Genomic DNA, 18,550 nt, shown 5'->3' on the forward strand with positions numbered 1-18,550 from the left:
CTTTCAGATCCTTAGCTACCTTTTTAATGGAAACAATGTATCGTGGTAGGTGCTTGGAAGGTTCAGAGTAAACAGTGCTTTTCCATTATTAGGAATGCGTATTATACCCACAGTCGTATCCTGCTGGCCTGCTGCAAAGCTTCATCACTTGTGCATGCTCCTAGGTAACAAGGTGCCTATGCAATCCACTAGCCATTTTCCAGGGTAACCACAGTGCCTCGTAGTAGAAAATGTCTGATAACACAGGGGTACTGGGACGGGATGGGAAGCGAGGTGCTGGCATACCTGAATTCGCAGGAGTAGCTTGGGTCCGTTGAGGTTTACAAGCCCCGATTTAGCTGTGCTCCGAGGGGGACCCAAACAGGATCTGACGGAGCCGCTTGCCATGCTCAGAGGTCTGCCCGTAAAGAGAGTAATTGTGCTCCTGCAGTGCGTATCCCAGCTACTGAGCCTACCTGGACCCCAGCTGTCATTACTCAGGAGCCTTTGCTTTCATGGGCCAGCTGCATTGCCTGCAGGTAATTCAGAGCTGTCTCTTTTCCCGGGCATTTCCAGATAAAAGTGCCTTGCCAGGGGGGTTTCGCCTGCAGGTTGTTACCAACTGGCGATTTTGACCGTTAACAGCAGTTAATGAACAGTACGCTTTACCAGCGCCTCGGTTCCCCGCCCCAAAACGCACGGGCCGCGGGAGATGCAGCGGCCGCTCGGAAAGGCACCTCAGCCCAGGGCATTGCCACCGTCCAGCTAAGCCGCTTTGCCCCTCAGCGCACCCGGGGGGGGGGGCGGCGCCGGCCTTGCAACTTTGCCCCCCGCCGCCGCTTTGGGGGGGGGGGGGGGGGGGGAAGTCGGGGCGGGACCGGTGCCTCGGGGGCGGCGAGCGAGGCCGCGCTAGGCCGCCGCGGGGGTCGGACGCGCCCGCCGGGAGCAAGGCCGCGGGAGCGGCGGCGGGGGGCAGGGCAGCGCTTGGCGGGGCGGCCGGACCGCCGGCAGCCCTGGGGAGGCGGCGCGGCGGCGGCGCCCCGGGCGCCCAGCGCTCCCCCCCCCCCGCCCCGCGCCGCGGCCGCCCGCCGCCGCCCCGCGGCCAGGCCCGGGAGGTGGAGGGGGGCGGGCGCCGGCGCGTGATTGACGGGCGGCGCAGCCCACCGGGAGGGCGGTGGCGGCGGGGGCCGCCTATCAGGGGCGGGTGGGCGGGGCGCGGCGCCTGGGCGTGTGCCGCGGCCGCCGGCGGGGCGCGCTCCCGCGGCCGCTCCCGCTCCCCCCGCGCTCGCACATTGTCCGGGCGGCGGCGGCGGCAGAGCGCCCCGGCGCCCGGTGCCAATGCGGGGCGGGCGCGGCACGCCGGGGGCGCCTCCACCACCGCGGTGGAAACTTCACCTCGCCGCCGGGCCGACGCACGGCTGAGCGGGGCGGGAGCCCCCGGCGGCGGCGGGGCAGGGGCTCGGTGTCCCTGAGGGGAGTTTTTCTTTTCTTTTTTTTTTTTTTTTTAAAAAGAAAAAATTATTCTCCTTTAAACTTCCGCCCCCCTCCCGTTCCAGGAGGGGCCTCCCGCCTGGCGGGGCGTGCGAGCCGGTGAGTGACCCGCCGCCGCCGTTGGGGGCGGGGGAGCGGGGCAGCGTTGCGGGCGCAGCCGTTAAGGGCGGGGGGCGCGAGGACCGCGGCCGTTAGGGGGGAGGGGCGGCCGTGGGAGGGGGCAGGGAGCGCCGCAGCCACCTGTTAGCGGGGCGGCTGCCCCCGCCCCGGGAAGTTTGTGTCCCCCACCCCGCGCGTGGGGCCGGCGCCCCCCTGTGGTGCGGCCGGGCTGGGGGCGGGGGGCTCTGCCCGGGCTGAGGGGACCCGGAGGAGACGGGGTGGCGGTGCGGAGCCACCTGCCCGTCCGGCCGCACGATGACTCTGCTGTCTGTGCGGCTGCCGGTGGTGGGGGGGGGGGGGAAGGCTGGGCCGTGGGGCACCCCCTTGCCCTCTTCAGTCCCCCTGCACCTGCTTGTTGTCCTCCTTCAACCACTCTGCACCACCTTCCCGCACACCCCTAAGCTACATCCCTCCGCACCCCTCCTCAGCCCCTGCGCCCTTTAGCCAGAGGGTGGGGACATCACAGTGGCAAAAAAAAAAAAAAAAAAAAAAAAGAAAAGAAAAAAGAAAGGGGGGGGGGAAAAAAAAGGAGTGTCTGTCCAGCTCCTGCTGCACCCTACTGGAACAGTGCCCCCTCTTCCCCCCCCCCCCCCCAAAATATATATATATATATATATATATATATATATATATATATATATATATAAAACAGCTTTCCAGCAGCACTAGTCATCCCGAACATGTGCCAGAGTGAGGCATCACCCAGGCTGGGGGTGAGGTGAGGTGCAGCACACAGGTGGCAGAGGCGTGGGTAGGTGCATGCACACGCAGCCTGCAACTGAGTCCCCCCATTGCAGCTCTGTGGAGCCGTCAGCACCTCCCTTCCGCTGAGGGATGTTCGCCGCCGGGGCTCTGCGGCGTGCAGAGGCTGCCTACACCCTGCCTGCCGCACACAAGGGCGTAGGGAGGGGCCTGGGGTTGCTACCTCTTTGCCCCAAGTAGAGGCAGGGTCTCCTGGTGACTTGCTCAGCCCATACGGATCCTGGACAGGGATGTGTTTTAATTGCCATGAGCAGTCTGAAAGCAATGGAGCTTGCCTGTAGACAAAAGAAAGCTGATTAGGAATCAGAGAGGACTGACAAACTCTGGAGTGATGGGAGAAATGATTAGGACAGCTAAAAACATGAGTACTGTATAGCATATATTAAGAATAGCTTGACTATTTAAATGACCTGATAATTGTTTCCTTTCAGCCTGCTCCACACAAAAGTTACTTCTAGGTAGATTTAAGATACAAGACAAATACAAACTCCTGCTAAGGCTTCGTTACCCCAGTTTTGTTTGCATAGGGAGATTATGCAGGTTCAAGCAAGAACTAGTTTTAAACAGAAAAACACGCTAGGCTTTATGCTAACTAAAAAGTTACTAGAGAATTAGACTTCCATACAAAGTCTTGCCAGAACACACAAAATGACTAAGGAACAACCTACTCCAGAGACACAGCCATGACTCTACAAGAGCAGTGCTGAGAAAGGGATGTTTTTATCTCTCCCAGCCTTGTGTCTGTGGGTTTTCAGCCAGTCATATTGCCTTCCCTCAGCCACATGTAGATGCCTTACACCTGTGCAAAAGGGGACTGCACTGGGCTCATGATCAGCTAGCTCTTCCTAGTCAAGTCCAGGTTAGTGGTAAGGCTGGTAGGCATTGGTTTCTCCATGTCAGAACTGCTAAGGTATTTATCCTCAGAGAACTCCAGATTATTTTCATTTTACTGATGGGGAACTAAGACTTGCATGATTTGTAATAGAGCCATGACTCGGAATACAGGTGTGAGTTCCTCTCTGTGTGTTTAGGCTTAGACAATCCTTTCTTCCTGTTCCTCAAAGGTTCCCCCACACGATTAATAATATGCAAACTGCTCCATTTCAGCACCAATGTGGCTGATGCTGATTGAATTCCTTGTTCAGTCTCCTTGGCAGATCTAGAGATTGACAGTGTTTTCATTGGAGAAAACTACCTTGGGGCAGTAGCTGTCAGTGCATCTGTTTCGGTCTCAGTAAACCTTCCTTATTTTTATAATAATAAAGAAAAACAAGTGTGTAAGGAAATACCTTCCATGTTTGCCTAAAAGTGAGCTTTTAATTAGTAATCATTACTTCAGTTTGGGGTATCACTTATTCTGTAGTAATTACACGAGACTTACAACCTGAGGGACACTTTTCCACCTGGTGGATTGCCTCAAGGAGTTATTCTTGGTGTGGTTCTCCACTGTGGTAAATTTGGTTCTTGGCTAGAGTATATTGTGAATGTGCAGCAGTAGTGGGAGTAAACTCCTACAGTTTTCTCTGATGTCAGGTTAGAAAAGTGACAGTCACAGTTTCTTCACTGAGAGTCCCGTGTCACTTTGTAAGGTGCTCTACAAGGCCCTCCATGTGTATGATGTTCATCTACCTCAGTGACTTTCAACTTGTGGTCTGAGGACCCTTCGAGGGGTCCGGAAGCCACTCCCAAGGGGATGAGACATAAAAGTACAAAGGGAGGCCAGGTTCATCTGTTATTTATAGCACTCTACATACATGAAATATATAGAGGGATTGTATTACTATTGCGAAACTGTATGAGTCCACAAATGGAGAAACAGACTGAAAATTGCTGATTGACTTTTTTTTTTTTTTTTTTTTTTTTTTTTTTTTAACTTAGTTCTCCTAAGGAGATTGGAAAGAATAGCTCGTACTCAGGAAGTTTTTGCTGGTGAGAATAGGTTATTGATACATCATTTTCCACATCACTGTCTATTATCCGGCTGTATTTGAGGGATGCAAAGGTAATCTCACAAACATAAACATTTACTTCTAGAAATCACAGCCAGACAGCACCATTGCCCCTCCTGCTGTTAGCCTGTACTGAATTTAGTTCTCCCCAACATGTCTGTAAACTGTGCAGACTGGAAACTCAAGAGGCTTTCTGAAGTTGAACATGGGGGGATTCCTTAACTGAGACAAAAATTATGACATGCAGAGAGAGGTTCTTTCTGAAGGGAGGGTGATGAAGAAGGGGAGAGGCATGAAGGCCAGTCAAGTCATGCCTCGTCTGCCATCCTTCAAGGCCTGTTAGGACACTGTGCTTTTTGTCAGTCTAGAAAATGAAAATGGTTGTGCAGCAAGCACTCTTATCTAATTGTAATTTATTGTCAGCTTTCTATTTAACAAATTTTAAAGGTATACTTATAATCAGGGCTTATTAAACAGTATATAAAAATAAACTATTGAATATATTTGAATTTTACCTGTATTAATCTAATAGTGTATTTATAAAACGGTATTTGATCAACTTTTTAGCTGATTGGATACTGCAGAAGAGTATTAAATAAATTATTTGATAAATATGGCTGAGATTAAACAAATGATTTACTTGCTAAGTGCAGTTCAACTGCTCTGCCATGGCACATTCCTCTTTCTTTTTTTAGACTATCCTTTCTTTCTAGTTTTCATTCTACTTCTTCATGCTTTGTCTTTTCCTGAATTGTCCTCAGTATCTATTTCCTTTAGCTTTTCCTTTAACTCTTTCTCCTTTCCCTTTATTACTCTTTTTGTTCTGCAGATCATCTTTTTTTTCTTTCATTCTTTATTGTGCTTATTTTTTCTACCTCTCCCTGCTTTTTAATTCTAATTTTCATCTTTTTTCTCCACCTTCTTGGAGGTGCTGCACATTTTATCAAGAATTCAGTAGCTAGCTGAACTAAACCCTGTGACCGTGTATGAATATGAAGATGTTTGCCCAATGGCAATGGTTTTCTGCCTCTCCCTTGGTTTTCTGGCTGTTGCAGGAAGGGTATTTCTACAATTCTGGAGTTTTCTTCTTGTCCTTTTTTTGCATGGTACTCTCCTTGTGCCCCCCCCCCTTTTTTGAGTGAATTTGACCAAATATCTCAGTATCTTTGTATTATAAGAAAATGACTAGGAGCAAATGGTAGACCTTGCCTTGTTCATTGTTTTTGTGTCTTTATGCCCCCTGTTCTCATCTGCTGCCTCATAAACCTCAGTTTCCCTGCCTGGAAGTCTTGCTTTCCTGTACTTCGTATTGTCATTCCTCCCTTTCTCTCCTTTTGGGGTTATGCCCAGGAGCTATCTTTAGTAGGGCAAAAAGCCTTAGCACTCTGAAGGTTTTCTTGCTTACCTAATATTTTCAGAGTCTGTATGAGTGTCATGTTAATTATGGTATTAACAAGAGGCAGACAGGTTATCATGCATGCCTACTTGAGCAGAAGGAGAATATTCAACTTGGTAAATTTAGTATTAAAAGATTAAAGTGTCCTAAAAATGAAAATTATGTCTGTTGTGGAGAAGACTTGTTTTTTTCCTGGATGAAATCTACTGAGAATAGTCTTAAAAATAATGAAAGGAATAGAAAACTTTGTATTTTAGGGGAGGAATTTTGTCTTGTAATGGAAATAAATCTCAGACAGTTTAGAGATACGTGATAGAAGTGATCATTGGGGTGTGATGTGTCTCAGCTGATGACCACAGTGGTATTGCCAGAGTGGATGAGCTAAGTCACGAATGTCATAGTCCTCTGCTTTAACTACTAGGAGTTATATGAAGAGATCATCTCATACCCATAAGGAAGTGTCTCTATGTTACTGATGTTAGCAGTTATGCCATTCCTCTGTGTCATGTGAAATGTTTTGAATAACACTCCAGTGCATTGCCACAGTGAGCAATCCAGATAGCATGTAGTTAGGAAGCAAAATTGATTGGGGAAGATGGGGCCAAGAGGAATATTCCTTTCCAGTTAATTATTTACATTGGGGAGAGGATGAAGCTGGTGATGTTTGGTTTATAATTATAAATACCCAAAGAAAAATGCTTCAAGATGAACACTTTATTCTGTATGTTGCGATCTACTTACTGGTCTCTTTATAACATGAGACCAACACTGTTTAATAACTAGTTCAGTAAAAGAAAAACTTCATTATCTGCTTCTCACTGCTGCAATACAGTTTTACAGCTTGCTGTGTATGCAGCAAAATTGTCTGACGCCCTAGGAAGGGGAAAGCTCCTTTTGTGCAGGCTGTGGGGTACCTGTCTTAATGTATGACCTGCCTGCAGTATCCATCTGATGGTGAAGCTAACTGTTCTAGCAGCTCATTTATCTCTCCAAGTCTGATGCTGAAAGATGACTTTGTGGTTAAAGTTCAAGGCTACAAACCCAGGAGTCGTGACTTCCTCTCTGATCTTGGCTGAGATGCTTCATTTCACTGGGCCTTCTTCTTCAACGAGAATAATACTGATGTAGCGTGGTGGGTTAATCCAATGTATCTGCCCAAAAGGGAGGATGCCCTGGATGAAGGATGCTCTAATAATGCAAAGGAAGCAACAGGCTAGCTACTTGTATTGTATAGCATGGGGCCAAACTAAAAGTGGATTTTTCCTATAGCATCGCTAAAGCCACTGCAAATCCGAATCTAATCCCATTTAAGCTAAACTCAAGAGCTAATGGGAGCTGAATTTAGAAGTATATGTGTGGGCAATAACCTGACAATTCCAAAAAAAAAGAAAAAAAAAAAAGAAAAAGAAAAAAGAAAGAAACAACAACAACAGAAAAAAAAACAGGCATTGCTACAGCTAGGGCTCTCTGGCATGAGGATCCCTGCTGTCTTGCTGGTGCCTTGTCCTGTTGTTCAGCATCCTTGGGAGAAGAGCAGACAACACAAGGGAGAAGCTATGGTCTGTGAAATGAAGAGGATATTGTCCTGTTACTGGGAGAAATGGGGAGTGAGATCTAAACAGCTGTGGAAGGAATGAAATTAGAGAAGCAGGTATGCACAAAGGTGTCTGCTCCAGATGCCCCATTCTCCTTTATGCCTGGATTGAAAGGGAGGGACAGATCTGGGTGTTTCAGTAAGGCTCTGCAGGAAGAGAATTGAGATGTAAAGTAAGAGATCCATGGAAAAGGCTCTTACTGAGGCTGCTGTTGTGCAATATGAAGTGTTGGCTATCCTGCCAATCCAGATTGAATCAGAAAGCGGACAGCTAAGAGTAGGAGTGCTTAGGAATGTCTCCTCTGAGAAAAGCATATTCTTGTGAAAAATCTCCCAAGGCGAAGCTGACTAGCAAGTGCTTACATCTGAGGCAAGTTGGAATCTTGCATCGAGGCTTGCTGAGAAGTGAGCTTCGTTCATCATTTTGTTGAAATAACAGCCTATGATCGTGTAAGCAGTCAGGGCTTGCTCCAGGATCAATGTTGAGCCGGTGCTAACACTTGGCACTGCAGTTCTCTGGTCTGTATCCAGCTCCATCTAGTCTTCTCCAAACAAAGAGAAAGGATATGTGTAAAATAAGTTTGAATGTATAAAATTAGAGTCTGCAAATGACCCATTTAGACTCTTGTCCTTTTCATTATTGTGGCTAGCCCCTGCAGCAGCCAAAGCAGCTCTTCTGATGTAGCACTAGCTCATACATTTCTGTAGTGACACCAGCATCTATGCTGTTCCCATGCAACTGGCTTTGTTAGAGCAAGAAAAAAGATGCCAATGAGCTTTCTGTTATGAGACACAATAGAACTCATCTTCCAGAAGAAGGATAGGCTTGAGAAACTAAGGCATTCCCATCTCTCTAAGCTTTTGCATTTGGTATTTAGGAAAAAAAAAATTGTTTCTTGGGGGTAAATGTAGGACAGACCTTAGCTTGTATGTGTGACACTGCAACTAACTTCAGTGTCACCTCCCCTTGGTTCTATGTCTGATGATGGTAGCTCATTATAGATACTGTACTGTTAGGCTCCTGCTGTGAACAATTATTTTTGGAAAGAAAGACTCCTTTGTAGCATGCAGACCACCAAATGCTGATAAAAGCATGAAGTACCTTTGTGCATGTACATGTGTGTTTATGCAAACCAGTGCTGCATACTGTACAGTTTCCAGAGTGCTACCTCACTGCTGCCTACCCCCTCACCTCTCTGGCTTATGTATAAGGACTGTATGTGACTTTGATCATGCAGAATTTCTTCTCATCTTATCCTCTGGCCTTTTCCTGATTTGCATGATACTGCATGAGGCCAGCTAGCTTTTTCTGGAGGGGTTGTGCGACATTCCAAGTTGGCAGCCTTGGGCAAGTGGTCTGTTCCCTGACCTGTTTTGACAGGCATTTGCTAGCTTCTTGCTCCATTGATGTGGGAGGAAATATGAGGATATCTACTGGAGGATATCTCCAGGGGGCTGGGCAAGGGGAGGATATTGCTGTACCAGTTTGTGTTGTCTGGCAGTCAGTGTAACTGCTGATTGATGAGGAAGTATATGCAAAGCCCTGCTCTACTTTCTACCTAATCTTTCTGCTGGGGGGCATTGTGAACGTGACTTGTACTTGGGTTTGTGAGGATCATCTCCTCACGTCCACTGTCTGTATTCCTGGGAACAGTTTCCCCCTTCCTGCTGCACTGATTAGCAATTGAGAGCTTTGTGGGGATTCTGGTGGACCCCATGAATCAGGGTAATTATTATGAAGGAAAAGGGTTTCTGCACCTGCTTTCCCACAGAAGCAAGGAAGTTGCTTCCTGGTGTGGTTCAAAGTCACGAGTATGTGCAGAGTCTCACCAGATCTATGGCAGAGCAGGGAATGGGATGGATGAGGAAGAAGGTCTCTCAGAGGAAGAAGGTCTCTCTGCTGATGCCTGCCCAAGAATATCTCATAAGTAGAGTCATACCACAGTTTCTTGTGTAGAAGAGATGAAAGCCACAGCATTCGTCCCAGAAACTCACTGCAAAGGCAACAGCATGACATCTTTCTGAGAGTAGATGACAAAGTCAAAATAGACATGTCCAGTGCTTGATCAATTCCCATCTCACTCTACAACTGGTATCTGATTCTAACTGGAAGTTCAGTGACTAAAGATTTTAGGCATATAATTAGAGATGTTTTCAAGTGAGAAGGGCATCGTCTTCTGAAAATGCTGTTTCTTTGCGTATCTCAGTTGGTCATCAGAGTCAGAAGTCATTCCATAACCTTTGGTAAGATTGACCAAGACTCAGGACATGCGTGATGGCAGGGCTGTAGACTGCATGGGTTTTGTGAAAGGCAATGTGGGTTTGATATGTGGAGCAGGTTCCACGTGGGGCTGTTGAGCGGAGACAATAGTAGAAACCATCATCTGGCATTGGACTGAGATATCAAACAGGCCACCTCATGAACATCACTGTTTCCTTGTCAGCCACACTGACCTGTGGTAGTTGGCTGAGGAAAGAGGATGCTTTGGAGCTCACAAGTTTTCCAGACCATTGAGAGTGGTTATTTAGCCTTGAAGAGATCAGTAGTTACCCCACCGCAAACCACAGGATCCTGTGGCTAAACCTAGGCAGGGTCTAATCATAAGCCAACCTCAGTCAGTGTATTGATTCAGTTTCTTCTTTGGGGTAAATCCAGTTTTTCTCACAGTTGTCATGCCCTGAGCCAAGGAAGTGCTCTAATTACCAAATCACCAAGCACTGCTCTCTCTGATGCCATCCTGTCACCTGCCTGTAAATACTGCCGTACAGTCTTTGGAATGGTGCAAAGTGGCCAGTGCGGTGGTGTAAAACCTGCTTTCTCTTCTTATCCTGGAGCTTCTCTTGGCTGCACTTACAGAGCATGTGTCTTGTATTAAGAAGGGGATGTGGCAAGTCTAATCACTCCTAGCCCCTCTGCCTCCTGGTTGTTCCTTTTGTTGACTGCAACAAGGTCTCCAGGAAGGAGCTGCTGTGCTGGGATCGACTTGCTCACATATCCAGCTAGGTCTTGGCTGTGTAATTCAGCATTTGCTGCCCAGAGCCAGTGAAACCAAGGCCATGCTTGCATATAAAGTTTTTGACTCCATCCTAGTTTCTCTCTGCCTTTCTGCAGTAACTAAGGAATTAGAGAATTTGATTTGCTGATCTGTCCAAACAGCTTTGTTCCTCTTGTGGCAAGTGAGCTGTTATGCTTGAAAAAACAAAACAAAACAAAGAAATACCCCACAGAAAAGCTTATTTGAAAAATAATGGAAGATGGGATAGAATGAAATGCGTTTGCCCACAGCCTTAAGAAGGTGAGCTCTTATTTTATTTTATCGCTTTAAGCAAGGCTTTCTTATTTTTTATTTGTTTTAAAATATTTTGAGTATCAAGTCTCAGTATGAATGGAGGGCTGGATGGCAGCCCTTTCCATGAAAATCTTTCAGGTTATAAATAGGGAATAAGTTTCTAGGAATAAATACAGATCCTTTAAGACATTGAGTAAAACCGGAATGTCTTGATCTCTTGTGGTTTGGAACTATAGTAAGAAAATTTGGGCAATTCATGAGAAACTTTGTAATCCTTTAGATGGAGAAAGGAGAAGGGCTTGATAACATCCCAGAGAGCTTTTGGAGCTTGATTTATGTTTGTAGCTGATATTTCCAAAATGAGCCATCCCCTCTTTGTCAGCTGCTCTGAGGCCCTTTTCATAGAAAGAGTAGTTGATCTAAAAAGCAAGATGCAGGTTAATTGACGGAGTCTTCTAAGAGAAGGAACTTTCCAGAAAAAAGTTCCAGAAAAAGATAAATTCATTCAAGCAAAAAACCCTTTACTTTTTTTCAAACTTGTTTCCCAGGTACCTAATCTAATCTTTCCAAAACAATTCCCTAGCAGCAAGAGTTTGCATATTTTAGAAAACAATGTAGAAAAAAATGTATTGTGACAGTTTAATTTGCCACTGAAATACAGTCACCTCTGGGGTAATTCAGGGAGCTATGGAAGAGCAGATAAACCTGTTCAGGATACGAGGTGAGTAAGGGAGGCTATTCAGATGAAATCACAGAGAGAATATGCCTTTGCAGAGATAAAATTCCTGGAATTAAAGTTCATCTCCTCTCTCTGAGCCTCTAATGGTACCTGTAGCCTTGCTACTGCATCATGTCTGCTGAACAGGACAGTGTTGCTGAGTCCTTGCTCATTTCATTTCATTTCATGCTTGCAGCAAGGGAGGTGTTTGTGATGATTCTCCCAGGCGGTTGCTCATGAGGACCCTCTGGTACTGGCTGATGTGAGAGACGAAATGGTTTTGGAAGAAAAGGTGCTGAATGGATGCAGAAAAGAAAGGTCTTTTGATATGCCTGCAGATAGAAAATTAAGAATAACTCCTGCTATTCTTAATTTGAAAGAAATAGCAGCTACAGCTCAGTGCTACTTAGATTTGTCCTGCCAGTTTGATATTAAGAATAGTGTGATTCAGGTACCAGTTTCTGCAGATCCCTGCCTGCTGAGCCTGCAATACAGCAAACTCCATTTTGGCAAAGGGCAGAAGTGGAAACATGCTTTTGGAAAGCCCAGTGGTTCTGCAGTGTTTGACACAGCCAATGCTGTGTAAGTATGCATTTCTGCTGCTGTCAGGAAACCCTGCAGGTCCCAAACACTCTTGTGTGTTGGTGGATTCAAGTGAAAGTCAGTTGGTTTATCTGATCATGTTCTGTAGGAATGATGTATTAGTACTTTCAGCAATAAATAGTGGTGGTGTGGTTCCACTGTTGCATGGTCTAAAAACAAGGAAGTCCTCTTGTCCCAATTTAGGGACTTCTGAAGACTCAAGGCAGCAGACTGAAAACTGTGGTTACCAAGATTTGGGTGCAAATTAAGCTGGGTAGATCTGACCTGAAATCTGTACCTTTTTAAAGAGAATACAAGGCAACTGGAAGACTTTCTGGAGGACAAGAGAAAGTCTGCCTGAGTTTTAGGTGAATAGATACAATTTTAAGAGAAATAAGAACACATTTTTTTCTGTAGCCCTATTTAGGGTCTTAGAGAACAGTGTTCTATGTGGAGAGGTGGAAAGTTGAGTCATCACAGAGGGGTTGGTGCATGGTCTTTGGCAGGACTTACGATTGCATTGCAGAAGGGTTACAAGGTCTTGCTCAAAGTCTGCTGAAATCAGTTAAAAAACTGTTGATGCAGTGAGCGTGGGCTGGCAGTCAGTACAGCATCTTTCTTAAGGTCAGTTCAGGTATTCATCTCCTTGTTTCAAAGTCCACATCTAGAACAAGTTTATTTGATTCACAGCTTAAAAGTAACCTCAGTATGAATCCCTGGGAGAAAACCAAATGAGAACAAAATAATCCAACAGCTCCTGCTCTGCCAGCAATAAATGCTGTGGAACTGGGATGTGGCTGGCAGCTGATGCCTGAAGCCAAACAACTACTGGTCACTCTTTCTCAGCTTGCCTTGCTCTACAGGGACGATGGGAGCAAACACCTATTGTGATTAGGATGCAAAGACATATTGCTTAAAAGCTGAGATGGGAGCCTGCAAACTCAGTGATAATTGTAGACTGGGTGGATGAAGAAGAAAAAGCTCTGCTAGCAATAAGTCACCCTTTCAGGGAGCTAATTTGAACTTCTTTTTGTCCTTTGAACCCTTCAATCCAGTCCCACTGTAGATAAATGCCTCGCAGTCTCTTCAGTGCTTTTTTTTACTATTGGATTTGAGGGCCTTTTGTAACGACTTATTCCTCATTTATCCTGCTGTCAAAGGGAAGTTTTTATGCCTACAATCCCTGTTTGAGCTTAATTTTTTATTTTTTGCAGCATTAGGGCTGATGGCTTTACAAATCTTTTACATTAACCCCTCAAACTCCCCTGGCCAGTCCAGCAGCATGACAGCTGTATTTAATATCTACTGTCTGCTTTGGCTTATTGCCCCTAAACTCACTATTTTGAATTTGTCTGCACCAAACTCCAATGCTGTGAGCCACAAAGAGTCATGAATCAGTAGTCATGAAAAAGAATCTTTGAGATTGGTCTGAAAATCCCAAGCCTCTCCTTGGAATACCCAGTTTGCACATTTCTGTTATCTTTTCCTCTCTCCTGTGTCTTTCCTCCAGCTTATTGTGTGTGTACACCCTTGTCTCCCTGCCTGTTCTGTCTATTCATTGACAGCTATAAAGTGAAACTTCCCAAATCTCCACATTCTTCAACTCTCATGGCACAAAGCATTTGACGCCTGGGACATTTCACTTTATTTTTCTGCTGACACAGAGGCAGATTAAGACTTGCAACTGTGCCTTCTCTTCACTAGCCAAGCAGCCTCCAAAATGACTTGGATTCATCTGGAATAGTGTTGCAGAGAAAATAATGGGGAGTGTTCTCTGTGGTAAATACTTTCAGGTATAAGCCTCTCTTTTATCATTTGAAGTGCAGTATTACCTTCAGGCCTTGGGGACTAGAAGTGCTTTCATGTTAGGTACAGCATGAGATAGTCCCTCTTTGAAAAGTTTACAAGCTGAGTACAAGATGCATAATATCAGTATGTAATTCACCTGTTCAGATGTTGACTTGTAATGTCTGAGCTGGTTACTCTCAGCCCCTTTACTTATCTAGGCAGCAGAGAAAAATAAGTACTTTGATCTCATACTAATGCAGGTGTCTAAAATGACTCTGACAGATTGTGTCTGTCTCTTCTCATTTTGATTACAAAGAGACTCCAGATGGTGGGCTCTCATGTAGATGTTTGTGTGGTAGGTGAGATGAATCCTACCTTGACTAGCGAGAATTTAGTACAAAAAAAGAGCAAGACAGGGTTGAATGTAGTCTCTCTTCATCTAAGCTAAGTATTGTCTATCTGGTAAACCTATGCCTCTTTTGTTGCTCAAGAAGCTGCCCTTCATTTTGATCCCTTGCTGGCTGAGAGCTAGAGGAACATCATTCAGACAGCAACTGGAGGACATGGTTAAACAGCTCCCAAAGATTGTCTCTGTACTCCATGGAATAGAGCTTGAGGAGCAGTTTTACAGTGTAAAGTTTCAACTGACCAAAGGCAGAAAACATAAATGGGAATTGGGCAGCACTTGGTATGAGTTGTCCCTCTTTCATCCTTTTATACTCTGAGGCTTAGCAGCTGATAGTGTAAGTTCAGGTGACTGTGGGGTTACTCAGATGTTTCCTGCAAGCTTCTGACCTAGTGCGCGTGCTTGGGCAGCAGTCCTGTCATGTTGCAGTGGGAGAAGACAAAAGGCCTCTAAGTTCAGGTTTGAGACACAGGCATGGGGGCTTCGGGTTAGGGGTTAACAGATGACAGCAACAGGAGTCCTGTGGTGCCTGCAGGTTCATGGCTATGAGCATGGCTGCTCCAGGAAGACCCTGGGCTTGGTATGTAGAACCACCATCTTCAAGGCTTTTTCTAACATTGGAGCACTATTAAATGCTCTCAGGGCAATGAGGTTTGGGCTATTATGGTGCCAATTACAGTAGTTTTCTATCCACTAGTAAACATTCACTATTGCTCTGGAAGACCCTGGCATGGCTCACAAGGAGCAGATTGGAGGTGACTTGAGAGCCATTCTTGCAAGAACTGTAAAACAAAGTTGAGCCAACCGATAGAATAAAGCCTTGTAGCCCAAGGAAGATTTTCTTGACTGGCTGAATTTTGCTTTTGATTGGGAGCTCTTGCTCCATCATGCCTTTTTCTGGGGAAGAATTAGCCCAGTGGCAGATACGTGATGCACCAAGCATTTCAAGAGCAAAAAACCTGTCCATAGCAAGAGCCTACTGAGCTTAAAGTCAGCCTTTGAATCTCTGTGCTGGCAGCTGATTGCAAACCTCCTTTACCCAACCTGTGCCTCAGAGAGGGAGGGTGCTCTGCAAGTCTTTTTAGTCTCAGCCTCATGCCTGTGTAGGTAACCTCAAATCCTGGGACTCGGAGGAAAACCAGAGTCAGTTTGGTACCCCACCTTTCTTGTTGCTGAGACTCATGCTATAAATCTGGGGAACTCAGGCACCCATAAATGTATGTTTAGTCCTGGAGAACCTCTGGAAATTTACTGTGAGCAATATAGCCACTTCAGATTTTCCAACAGTGGTTTTCAGCCAGTGTTCTAGAGTTCTCCCAAGAGTCCCTAGTGATTTCTGAAGGGCCTGCAAAAGGCATACAGCAAAAACAACAACTGTTGTCAGGGGGCTTAAAGATATTATTCAGAAGTCTGCACAGGAGTATTTTTAGGAGTCCTGAACTGAAACAGATAGATAGAAAACCATTCTTCTGCAATAAACATAATCTCTGCAGTGAAAGACCAGTAAGGGAACAGGAGATGTCAAAGGTATTGTCAAAGGCAGTGTCTCTGCAATAGCAGAGAATTTGTTAGGGGAAAATTTCTATCTGACCTCAGGTGGGAAGCATACATACCATGCTACAGAGAAAGGCAAAACGTACCCCACCTTCCTCTGTAGGATCTTTTCTTCACTTCAAAACTTATCTGACCTCTCCCTGCTTTTTTTTGCAGCTACATGTATCCAGTACAAAGTCTTCTACTTTACAACTCTTGCTTCTAGGGCACAGAGACAGTTATATGGCAGATAGAGTATCCGAAAACTTTTGAGAGGCTTTAATTTAGGAAGGAAGGTGTATCAGGGCCTTGTAGTTAAGACCTACAGCATGTGTTTTGCTCTCATATTTCCATTGTTGTCCTTCCCCTCTGAACTTCGGTACAATAAATAGTGTCTGTGTTTGAAGAGTGTCCCAGCAGAGAGGTGTCTGGCACAGCATCAGGCACTCACAGCTCCGTGTATAGCTTCTCAGAGTTTCTGCCGCACTTTGGCCTTTTGCCTGCTATTTGTGGATCCTGCTGGTCAGTAGTGGATCACTGGTGCCTCTAAACAGTAAGCATGTTTATGCCTATGTAAGTTGCCTGCTCATCTAAGGTAATTGTTTCCATTATTGCTTCCAGTTGGCAAAAACAAATCAGCAAGGGCCCAAGGAGACCTTAGCACAGGGTTTTGGTTTGCAGAACCGTTGCTTTCATCCTAGAGCAAATAGCCTGCTGCATAGGATAGTAGCCATCTGCAGAGCTTTGCTGTTGTTCTTTGATTTGTCACTGATAGGTCTGTGTGAAAACCTAAGCACCCTCTGTGCGAACCGAGAGCGGTGCAGCTCCTTAACTCCATGTGCTACCTAAGGCTGCAGAGCACTGTGCATTTCCATTGGTATTGGTCTTCAGTACTGGCTTTCTGCCTGGGTATCAACCTGCTGCTGCTTGGATATACTCCCTAAAATTAGTGCTTTTTACTGGTTAATTTTTACCACTGACAGTGTACTCAATGCCTTGTCAACAGGAGGCAGTTCATAAGTTCTGGGAGATGTGCAGTGGTTTCATTTGGCTGTTTACTTTCTTAGTTTAATGAGTGCATGTACTAGTGTTTGAAAGCTGATTGGAGAAACCAGGATCCATCAGTCTCTTTTGCAAAGTAGTAAGTAGAACTTACTTCTGTAGTATAAATCCCTAAAGTAATTTATTTATGGAAGTAAATTTCTGTGGACAGGGCTGCTGGGCTGCATAAAGCCCTAGGCATGGGAAATAATGTAGTATGTTAGTTACACATCAGGTCCATAACTTTTGTGTAAAGCGTTTCCTTAATTTTTACCTTTAGCAGAGGAACAGGGAAAAAGACTCCCATCTCAGAGAACCCACGTTCCCTCCCCTACTCTCTACCAAAAGCTTTGTCAATCTCTGATTCAGCTCTGCAATCTCTGATTCAGCTCAGCCTAGTGGCTTCAAACTGCATATAAATTAGGCTAATATTATTTCCCCTGTGAAGGCTAGAGTGAGAGAGAGAAAATTAAAGCTACTTGTCTTAGCCTGAGTCAGCATCATAGTGTTACAAGTGTGTCTCTGTAGAGCCTAGTGAAAGTTCTTTTCCTTATCTGATTTGGTATTTTCCAGGTTGCATAACTCTTACATCCCCTAGATGCAAATATCGTCTTGGGGGTGGCCCCAATTGCTTAAGGAAAGTATTTGCTCAGTTTCTCATGCTTTGCAATTAATTTAAGCTTCTCAGCTCTTCCTGAGAGAAGGAAGGGGGAGTGGTGCTAGGTGTTTTTTTTCTTTTCCCTATTGTTCCTCATTAATTGGCTACTTTGAAACAAGCATGTTGTGGTTTTCCTTAAGAAGCAACATGTTACTGCAAATTCAGCTTCAGAGTTTCTGGGAGCTTTTGTCTGCTGCTATTGCTGCTGTTGTGGGCAAGTTACAGAATATATGTAGCACTTAGGATACAAAGTCTGTAAATTCAGCCTGGTAGAGTCCATGCCAGCCAGACTGAGTGGTGTGATCATTCCTGTGTGTGTGGCCAGCATATCAGCCTTCTCACAGTCACTGAGCAGCAGCTGGGAAATGACAAAGCTGCCTAGCTGCTTTGTATCATCATGTAGATCATGCAAGAACAGCAAAATTAATGTTATAGCAGGATGTTGTCACAAGAATCAAAACTTGGTGCTTTGCAAATAACTATCCGTGTGCTGTTGGTTCTGCCCCCCCCCAGCCCCCAGCACTGGTGTTTATTGACCTTCGGGGTCTGTATCTTCAGCATAGTAGTATCCTAGGGCTATTTTCAGACATCTGACTGGCTTCAAAACCATGGCATCTGCAGTGGAGCAAGAATGTATTTCAGAGTGCTGGCTACCAGTGCTGCTGCTGTTCATCTGATGAATGAAGTGCAGTTGCAACAACTTCACTGGACACCACCAGAACTCTTACCTGGTGATATTCATGCAGTTTATTCTGAGCTAGTGGAAGAAAATAGGCTCCTTTAGAGGGTAATTCCCTCCTTTTTAATACAAGTTCAGAAACGGAAGGTGTCATTCAGACCTGGACAGCTTTCAGACACCTGAAATTAGGTGGATGATTACCATCCTTGTATAGCACACTTCATGTTTTAGTTAAAGCAACAAAACTCTGAATAAAGCTCATGAAGTCTGTGATTCATTTGGTTTTCTAGAGTATGTTGAGCATTCTCTGTACTTGCATATTTATTCTCTTCAAGAGCAGTGATTCCTTTGATGCTGTAGAATAAAAGAAATCTGCTTAAAGTGGCATCAAGCAGTTGTTGCACAGCGAAACTCAATTTGGGCCATTAGCAATATGTTTTACAATGATCGCAGCCAGTCACATACAGTCAGGTGTCATTTTGAGACCTTGCATCCATGTGTCAGTCTTTTTAAAAGATAAGAGGA

The 18,550-nt window shown here is 45.3% G+C and overlaps 1 protein-coding gene across 4 annotated transcripts in view; it reads left to right on the forward strand.

Annotated features, from left to right (window-relative positions):
• Nucleotides 1–1,269: 1,269 nt before the first annotated feature.
• HRAS (HRas proto-oncogene, GTPase) overlaps nucleotides 1,270–18,550 on the forward strand; it is a 58,094-nt gene continuing 40,813 nt past the window's right edge. For all 4 annotated transcript variants that reach the window (XM_062578058.1, XM_062578057.1, XM_062578056.1 and 1 more), the window contains exon 1: nucleotides 1,270–1,569. The gene's annotated coding sequence lies outside the window, so the exon portion shown is untranslated. The remainder of the gene's footprint in view (nucleotides 1,570–18,550) is intronic.

The sequence above is a fragment of the Rhea pennata genome, chromosome 5 (genome assembly GCF_028389875.1).
Source record: "Rhea pennata isolate bPtePen1 chromosome 5, bPtePen1.pri, whole genome shotgun sequence".
NCBI classification, from domain to species: Eukaryota; Metazoa; Chordata; class Aves; order Rheiformes; family Rheidae; genus Rhea; species Rhea pennata.